The following is a 10,574-nucleotide window of genomic DNA, read 5'->3' as shown; positions in this document are numbered from 1 at the left end:
CGATGGGACTCGAGAGTGTACTCGAACTACGCACATCAATCGACCCATCGTTGCCTTGATCAATCATGTCAGTTTATCCGGGAATCCATATTTGTGCATAATCTGCCATTGTTGATCGCGATCGGTTGTATCATACGCCGATTTGAAATCGATGAACAAGTAATGTGTGGGCACATTGTATTCGCGACATTTCTGCAATACCTGGCGGATGGCGAATGGCTGGTCCGTTGTAGCGCGTTTACTCATGAACCCAGTCTGATATTGCCCTACGCACTCTCTTGCAATCAGTGATAGACGGTGACATAAAATTTGAGCGACAACCTTGTAGGCAGCGCTCAGTAGTGTGATCACGCGATAGCTCCCGCAATACAAATTGTCGCCTTTTTTGTAGATGGGACACACGACCCGAGCAGAGGAAAATATCAAAATAATAACAACGGAATCACAAAACCTGTTTTTATATCTCGGTTTGTTATTATTAACTTATTAAGTCATCACCGTTCCATAACATGTTCTGTTGGGCAATCTTATTTTGTTATGATCGTGCTCTTGGTATATTTTCTTTAAATTACATTTCAATAACATGTTTTGTTGTAGTACAAGTTCAGTTATTATTATGTCATTGAGACTAGTACAAATACTTGATCTTTAATATTATAACATAACTAGCTTTGCAATCAAAACTACACTATTCGAGATTTTCGTTGTTCACAGCATTCCGTGAGGAACTGTAAGAGAAAATATTATTTTGTCATCAGTTCCTCTTCTTACTGACATTATGTTACAACTTATCAGCCTTTTGTTTTATGAGCACTTTGAAAAGTATACCTGTTTTTTTTTCAGTTTTAGTTAGGTATGAATACGAAAATAGAGAGTGTAATAGAGTATTAGCCATTTTATGAAACATTTTGGATCAACTGGTGGAATTCAACGACGAACAACACATTTTCGACAAAAAGGTAAAAAAATAAGTCATCAAGAACTCCATTGATTTTTTTTTAGACATTTTATTTTTATTGATTTCACTGCATCGAGCCCACTTAGATTAACTAGGATAAATGTGTCAATCAATGAGGTAATAATGTAAATTAATCTTATAAACAATGAACCACCTAATAAAAGGTTTCAAAACGACGGTAGTTTTTCGTCGTAAGTTGTTCGGAAACGGGAACTATTGTTTGTCTCTATTTTTGATAAGAAATCGCTTGCGACAACAATAGCGTCCCAATTATGAATGAAACATTTAACAATAGATCCTATTGTTGCATATCCTATTGAATGCATATGGGACTTTGGAGGAGTTCCTATCCGCAACAGAAAAAAAGCAAATTTTGGTTTTCAGATTGTTATCAATAACGTATTCATATCAAAATTTGTTATTGAAATATTTTCAAAATTCGCTGTTATTAAGTTGTTATTGAAACTAACAAAACATGTTATTAAACAGGTCTTCCAGGAACATTTTTTTGTTATAATATTTGTTATTTTGCCGCTTATGACAGACAAGTTTATAACAGGATATGTTATGTAAATAACATGAAAATAACTCTTTCCGCTTCTCAGTTATTTCTCCAAAATAACACATTTTATTTTGCTGTTGCTATTCCCTTCTGCTCGGGGATACCTTCCATACATTCCTCCGGTAATACTTCTTCCTCTCAAATCTCTTCTCCACCGTATTGTAGAAGCTCGTTTGGTAGTTGAACTGCTCCAGTGGCTTTGTTGTTTTTCAACCGGCCAACCTCCTCATCCTTCTCTTTGGGAATCAGAGGCCGGAAGTCTTTCATCCTCTGCACGTACTCCTGGGTATGTTGCCACGACACCTTCTGTGATTGCAACGTCGCCATTGAGGTGCTCATCGTAGTGCTGCCGCCACCTCTCGACCACCTCCTCGTAAGAAGATTCCCGTTATTGTCTCGGCACATGTCGGCTTGTGGCACAAAGCCTCTGCGAGCAGTCCAGCTTCTCGTAGAACTTCCGTGTGTCCTTAGCGCGGTACAGCTCTTCCATTGCTTCGCGATCTCGTTTTTCCTGCTGGTGCTTATTTCTCCGGAAGACTGAGTTCTGTCTTTTCCTTGCCTGTCTGTAACGTGCCTCATTCTCGATTGTACGGTGTTGCAGCATCCTCACCGATGCTGCATTTTTGTCGTTCTTCTTCATCTATTCACATTCGCCGTCGTACCAGTTGTTTTTGTGATACGGAGTCGCGGAGCCAAGTACTGAAGCCGAGCCTACTACCTATGGCGGATCCGATGTTCCTCCAGCCATCTTCAAGTGTAGCTGTGCCAAGTTGCTTTTGGCCACTCCTGACTGCTGCGCGTGGTCTTGAGCCACTCCTATGTTTCGCAGCCGCTCGATGTTGAGCCGCAGCGTTCGACTTTGACGCGTGATAATAACCGTAAGTTTTGAGCGCATGCATACAGCGATTAGATAGTGATCCAAATCTTTATTCGCAATGCGGTATGTGCGGATATAGTGATGATCCGAGAAGAAATTACCATCGATTAGAACGTGATCGATTTGGTTTTCTGTTTGATGGTCGGGTGATCTCCAGGTGCCTTTATAAATATCTTTGCGGGGGAAGGAAGTGCTTCGGCCTACCATGTCACGGGAGGCTGCAAAGTTGACGCATCGTTGTCCGTTATCTCAGTCCGTTATCATTCGAAACGACGTGCAGGCTGTTTCGTCCGATTACTGGTCTGTACATTTATTTTCTTCCGCGCAGGTAGTTCAACGGCAATTTGACATAAGGTTAGTCCTGCTCTTATCGATTGCGTTCCAATCCGTGCGGCGACGCATGTGAAATTTAAACATATAGGGGATATCGGGGTTATTTCTCAAAAGATATCTCAATTTTAAGGACCGTGCGGTGAGCCAAACATGGAAGTTTTTACACAAGCACGAATTAAATGAATCATTTATTTTGCACTCCAGGATTTTTCCAAAAAGGTGAAAGAGAGAGAGAGAGTAGGGTACAACGAGCCCGATACGCTGATTTGCGGTGAATGACACCCTGCTTATCTGAAACTGTACACGGAGAAATCAAACTACCTAATTTTTGGGTCGATTTTACTCAAAGCTGAGTATATCGAATAAACTAGTTACCCAAAATTAGGTTGTTTTCCCTCTTTCCCCCACCGATGTTGTCAAAAACAAACAGAGATGCATCTACCCAATGGGGGTCCTTGAGCCCAATAAGCCAATTTTGAGTAAATGTAGGTATACTCAAATTTGGGTTGAATGAGGGGGGGTCTTGGGTTGAATTTACCTACTCTTAAGTATATTTTTTTGCTGGAAGTAAAGGCAATTTACCTAGTGTGAGTTTAATCAATTTACTCAAATTTGGCTTATTGGGCGGAACTATGGGATTGCGTCAAAAGAACTCAATTTTGGGTAGTTTGGCGGTTCCGTGTAGAGATTTTTGCAGTTTGTGTCAAAAGTTCATTCGAATCCATCCACTCCGAGCAGAGATATTGAATTTATTCGCGTTTTATACCTATTTTTCCCATTGTGCTGCGGGAAACGTACAGTTTCTAGCAGGCACCAAATTTTTCACTCACTCACGCGAGTAACGATCTATCACACAGTGATATTATCCGGATAAAGCAGCCTGCGATATTTTCCTTGCACCCATAGACGATTGAAAAAGCGCTCACTCCGGCTCCTTTGCGTGATAAAGGTATACTCTCTCCAAAAATCGCTCGTTCGCTCTCGCAGGAGAAAAAGGTTGCTCAGTTTGCACCAATCTACGTTTTCACCCGGTTGACATCTGAGCGGTGCTGTGTTATCTAGATGGCCTTGAAAATAAGTAGATTTTATGTAAACACGGTACCTCTAAACGTCAAATAAATCAATCTCGTTCATCGATGGAGACGTTATGTGGCTCGCGGACGGAGTGAAAATGTGGATGCTTTGTTGTTTATCCGTGAGTTGTGCATGGAGAGAAAGAGAATTATCGTGAGCGCTGGAGTGAGAGACTTTTATTTTTCATCCCATGCAGTGAATAATCATGATCGCGGAGGCGGAAAAATCCGGGGATTTTGATCGCGTGAGCGAAAAATTGGATGCCTGGTTTCTAGTTGTGTACAAAAACACAAGTATCAGTTGGTATGCATTTCTCTTTGGTATGTGCCCAAAATAGGTCCTCTGCCCTAATAATTCTTTATCTTATTGCAGCAGTTCGAATGGAAAGCTCGCTCCACTAAGGATGTCAAAAGAAATTGCCATTGCGAAAAGTAACCCTCGAGGAGTCGCGTCTTCAACCAACCTCAACAGCACCACGCCCAGGTAACATTTTAAGTTTTCTCATAGCCTACAAGCTGTTGTTATAATCAAACCGATAAAACTCATTTTAAAGCTTAGTAGGCTTAACAGCTCTAATAAACCCGTCACATAACCATATTAAACCCAAAAGGGCCCACCCTACAGGAGTTTGTTAAAACCATTCCTTAAAACGTTATAAAGGCTACTTGGTTTTGTGGCATATTCTTGTAATATACTATACAGCATAGATAAGATCTGTTGTGTAGATCGCAAAAAGATCAACTTGCCGTGTTAAAGTTCTAAGAACGACTTAGATGAACGAATAAAACCAAAGACTTAGAATGAACCTGAAGCTGAAATCATCACTGAAATTGGCAGTAAATTACAAATTAATAATAATGCAAAAACGAATTGGTCATCCATGTCAATAATATTTATTTGTAGATTTTCACAGGAAAAAAACTCTGTTACCATGACAAAGAAATTCTTGCCGAAAAAGTTTACTGGTATAATGCGATATATTGCCTCTAAATAAAGCGAAGCGCCACGTCATTTTGATCTTTTTGGAAAATGAAAAATAAAACATATCAATCCAGCTGGCAAAACCATGTATTCAAATCACAATCCAAACATCAATATGGCGTACACACTTTGCAAGCAGGAATTGATCGTCGTAATGAAAAATATGGACGCCGTCTAGTTGAATCCTCCTGGTTTTGTTTCAGATGGTTTAAGATCAGTAAGCGTAGAAGCAACTTGTTTTAGAGTGGCTGTTCTTTAAGAATATGCTGTGAAGGCTAGCATATACCTACTTATTCTTAACGCATACTTATATGCGCTACTCAAACACTGCTAGGTTTTAAAGAAATGTGAATTCAGACCTATTGCTCTTAAGGGCGGACGGGACGATCGAGAAAATATCCGCCATTGCTCAGTTGTTACTAAGATGGTAATCTCAGATGCTACTTCATATTTTGCAACAAAAACCTATCATTGTGTATTCTCACTTGCAGCGCATATGCTGATTGTTTTTCAGCATCTTCAGTGCGATAGAACTCGAGATTACCATCTTCAAAATCGTGAGGCAAATTGTTAGAAAGAGAGACAAGATAGGAAAAATAACACGGCGTCCCGTTTCACCTTAAGAACTCTCCGTTTGGCAGATAGCCACCAAAAATGTAAACAAACAAACCACTTTTGTATGTCCGAGACTGTTTTTAATAGTTTTTCGTGTTTTTGAGGCTGCTTGAGTGTTCGGTAAGTAGGGTAGGGTAAAATGTGACGCGAAACGTGTATTTATTAACTATTGCATGACGTCAGCCACCATGTATAAATTACGTAACGCTTAATAGGAAGTGTGGAAGTCTAGTGATTTTGCTAAGTATAAAGACGTTCCACACATATTTAAATGAGTGGAAAGGCTATCAAAAATAAAGTAATTTGAATGATACACAATTTGTCAAAGATACATTAGATAACACATTGTCGCAGTCATCAACTGATTGCCGAGAAGGACAACTTTTCTACACTGGATAACTAAACACCTGAAAATTTCAACTTGTCGACAAGTTGTTAGGACACAAACCGAATCGAAATTTTTAACTTGGCGAAAAGTTGTTAGAACAAATCGAACCCACAACAATCTCATTGTAAAATAAACGTATAACAACCCAGATCACGGGGGGTCCCAACTTATTCTATTTATATGTTTTTGAGTACATTACATTGGCATGAATATTTTGTCCCTTAAGAAGGAACTGGAGAGATGGATCTGACAGGTGGTCCAAAATATGTCCACATCTGATTATGTTGAACATATTTTGGCCATATCTCAAACCACTATTTTAGTGAATATTATCGCTCCACCGAGGTTAAGAACAGTTTATTTTGAGTTCTTACAAAGCCCTAACTACATTCACATGAAATAAATATTTATTTGTAAAATTTAATACCTCTTCGAAGCCGACTACAAATTTGTCACCTTCTTTGTTTTTGGTGCTTTTCCGTGCGTTTCATTGGAAGTGAAAACATTTTCTCTATTTTTGATACTGAACAGCATATTTATCTGACACCCAAAATAAAGGTCATCACATAATTGAATACTTTTCGTGTTTCAATAAAAAAATACCAAGATTTAGTAGAGATTATGTGATAAATATCATAAAACTCCCTAGGTGGGCCAAAATACCTGCCCGGTCCAAAATACCTCCACTACCCTAATACGGTATTTATCAATCGTGATCATTATACGCCGGCTGCGGCTGTGAACAAAAATAATTCATTTGTGCACAACTGTGACATCGGACCCAGAACGAATGATGCGATTCGCATCTATCCGCTAGCTGCTTCGGAAACCCCGATCACAATCAAACTCTAGAGAAGGAAGTTTAGTGTAGTCGCCTAGCCAGGGAAACTCACCTGGGTTTTCTAATCAAGTGTACTTTATGCACATAGATAATTTATTATGCCTTTTTTATTGCTTATAAATCTGTTGATCAAATGAAGATCGTATTTCAGTAGCATTCTTAAGTCAGCTTTAATGCTTTCATATCATATGCTTTCGTTGGTAATTCTGAAGAGGTTCATGGTTACTTTATCATGACTTTATGCAGTCAATCAGGTTTTATTGCCGATCGGATATAACATGCATGCAGCTTCAACAGAAGTTTTAGCAAGAAGTTTTGTTGCGTATTTAACAGTTCGCAAACAATAATTTTTTTGCTTGGAAAAAAAGCAAATGGATAAGTTTTATTCGATAAACTTTTAGGTATCTACAAAACGTTTTAATGTTGCATTTGTTGCTTAATCTGCATTTTCTTAGGGGCTGTCCATTAATTACGTAAGGGAATTTTAGCGATTTTTCGACACCCCCTCCCCCCCTTGTAAGATTTTTTTGTATGAGAACCCAAAAATTTTTGCATGGCGCGTAAGATTTCTCAAACCGCCCCCCCCCCCTCCCTCCATAAACCCTTACGTAATTAATGGACAGCCCCTTATAAACTTCTTTAGTAAAGCTAAAAGGATTTACCAAATCCCTGACAAAACCTCAATAAATAATATCTAAGAGCAGAAGGCATAGAAATTGTTACTTGGGCGGTCACGGACAAGCGTACATATTTCATGGTGCGTGTACTCAGGGGCTGTTCATAAACCACGTAGACCAAATTTTGGTCATCTCAGACCCCCCCTCCCCCTCGTAGACTTTCGTTCATACACAAATTTTGAAATTTGTATGGAGCGTAGACTTTGGTCGGACACCCCCCCCCCCCCCTCTACCCAGAAAGTCAACGTGGATTATGAATGGTCCCACGACGCAATTGCTCGCGGAATAATGGACCGATCGGTAAACCCGCCGCCCACAGCAGCATGGTTATCCTAAATATCCGCGCATTTGTCGCCCTTGCTGAATAAAACTGCTTTTAAACCTATCATAAACATGGACAATTTAGCATGTCCCTTATAAAAGTGCACTCATCACTGAACGGCATTTTTGTTAAATCCGCCACGCAGGACCAGATTTTCCACCTTGTCAGTTGCATTGATGTGACCGTGCTATTATTTATGCATTACGCTCATTTATACGCTGCTGTCGACTCGCTTCTCAACCACGCAGCTTGACCATAATTTATTTGTTTATACCGCTACAACGTTCGTCGGTGCTTCTTCATGGTTTTAGATCGCCTCTGGACTACACGCCTATCCAAACCATGGAGGAAGCTGGAGCCATGCGCAACATGTAACCTGAATCTGTCTCGGCCGCGTGCGTGGCTGCTGCACAGTGTGATTGCGCTCCCTGTTCTAAAACTAGTTCCGTCTTTCTGTGAATTAGCACTAGCTGAATAACAAATTTATGTTTAATAGAGATGGCAAAATCTAAATACAAGAATGTGTAATCCTGTGCCGACGACGTGCCAGGGATCGTCCTACTTGGAAATGCTTGGCAGTTGAAAAACCTTTTAATGTATTCCCGGTGACTACCATTAATCATTGGAAGCCGCTGCGATTGCTGCAACAAGAAGTAATTAAGCGTAGACAAGACCGTCACCATGCTGCCTCGGTGCATTTTCACCAGGCTGGTCTCAAAAATGTCGATTTTCTGCCCACTCGACAATTTTTCTTTGAACGAGAAAACAACCGTTTCACAACCCTCCTCAGGCGGGCCGGCAAGATTATTCACATCGCTACGCCGCCGTGGAGCATGGTTGATAATCGTTGCACCTTACTATAGATAGTTTAATTAATTCAGTGAAAGTGACTTACGCGCCAATTGTGACATAAGATGATCCACCATTTGAGGCTCGTACGGTTATCGATGCGTTGATAAGTTTTGGACTCGTTGAATAAAAAAATACTCCATCATATGCTTACGTCGTCGCGAAATGGCAAATCATTTTGGACATGCACCCTAACCTCATCAAGATATGAAGGTCAGTCAATGGCCATGTGCTTCCGTCTCGCAATTCACGATATATCGTAAGCTATGATCATCCCACTTACTATTCACTAGTGATCATGACAGGCAGACGGTAAACTAACGAACCGTGATCGGTGCAATGTCCCGAAAAAGTCAAATGACAAATGTGAAACAAAGTATTGAATCGTTTTGTCGCGATGATGAATTGAATAGAATGGTCTCAGGTCAATTGTTGAAGATCCATTAGATACATGGGGATGTGTTGTGGTGCCACATTATTATTTAAATGAAAGAGATTTATAATTCGAATTATCTGCCAGCCGGAAATTTATGCTTTAATTACTTAGGAATATTCAACTTTGAGTCATGGTATAGGAACTTACATAGAGCGTTGAAACAACTTTCCATACTAGTTTGCGCAGAGCAATTCGTTGACCTTTAAACTGAGTAGAATAGCTTTTTTCATGGTCATTGTCATTGTAACTAATATGAAACATAGTATACAATTTGTCATACGGATGATTTCGCTGCGCCGTAATCAGATACGAATAAAAATGCTGTATTTAGTTTAACTTATCGATCAGTTTTTCAAAAAAAAAAAAAAATACCACAGTTCTTTATTTTTCAAAAATCAAAAACTTCAGTAGATTTCAAGTCTAGTTTCTAGTAGAAAATTTGAGTATTTTGCTATCATTCATACAAACATAATTTTTTTTTAATCGGTTCAAGGATTTATTTATTCTTCAATCATTTAATCTAATTTACAGCTCTCTTGTCCACTAGGGCACTACGTGAGCGATTCTTATTGGAAGCTGTACTTACACACTATGTACAGCGCCTAAATTTATTCTATTCTAATGTTTCGATATCCAACTGGTTGCCGTTGCGCTGCTTTCACTTTCTACCCTATCATGGTAGAATGAAGAGCACGAGAATGTATGGATGTTGGTTGTACCTTTTTCCAGTACGATTGGGGGTCCATTATGGGTTGCCGTTCGCCGCACGGTGTCACAATTTCGATTATTATCGAACACTCATGTACCTCGGATTTTTCTTCGAAAATGAGTAGTTTTTGGGCTATATATTCATAATCGGAATATCGGAAAACTAGAAGATATTTCATCGGCGAAAATTTTTTCATACATTTTGTATGGGACGTTTATAGTAGTTATTGATTTTTAGTATGGAAAATAGCCAAAAACTCAGCTAACTCAAATTTTCCCCGATAGAATATTTCCAAATTTTGCATTTATACATTATAGCCGAAATTCTAACATTCCATGAAGTAAAATCCGAGGTACATGAAAGTTTGATAATAATCAAAATTTTAACACCGTGCGGCGATGTTCATGTATCCGGGTTCGTTTGAGCCATGGGCTCAGAAGAGGGGTCAGTGTCAGCTGCTCTCAGGGGGAAAGAGCAACTGACGATAGTGCCGGGGCTGGGATCAAACCCATGGCCATCTGCTTACGAAGCAAACGTATGACCAATTGCGCCACGGGCCCCGGCAGAAACATTATAACTCATAATGGACCCCCAATCGGCCTGGAAAAGGAAGAAGAACCACACATCAACATCATCGTGCTCAACATTCTACCTTGGACAGGGTAGAAAGTGACATCAGCGCAAGGGCTTCCAGTTCGATATAGTAGAATAAAAATAAAATCCATTTAGGTGCTGTGCAAACTGTAAGTACAGCCGCCAATTGGAATCGCTCACGCAGTGCCCTAGCGGACAAAAGAGCTGTAAATTAGGATAAGTGGTTGAATAATAAAAAAACTAACTGAAACTACAAATATTGCTTCCACGACTTGTTCTCGGATTCAAAATACCTTAAGCACGCCTCCGGTGACTCGTGTACGTACAGACCAGCCCACTTTGAGTATACCTCGAGTCG

Source organism: Aedes albopictus, chromosome 2, assembly GCF_035046485.1.
Source record: "Aedes albopictus strain Foshan chromosome 2, AalbF5, whole genome shotgun sequence".
Taxonomy (NCBI): domain Eukaryota; kingdom Metazoa; phylum Arthropoda; class Insecta; order Diptera; family Culicidae; genus Aedes; species Aedes albopictus.
This window is presented reverse-complemented; position numbering follows the sequence as displayed.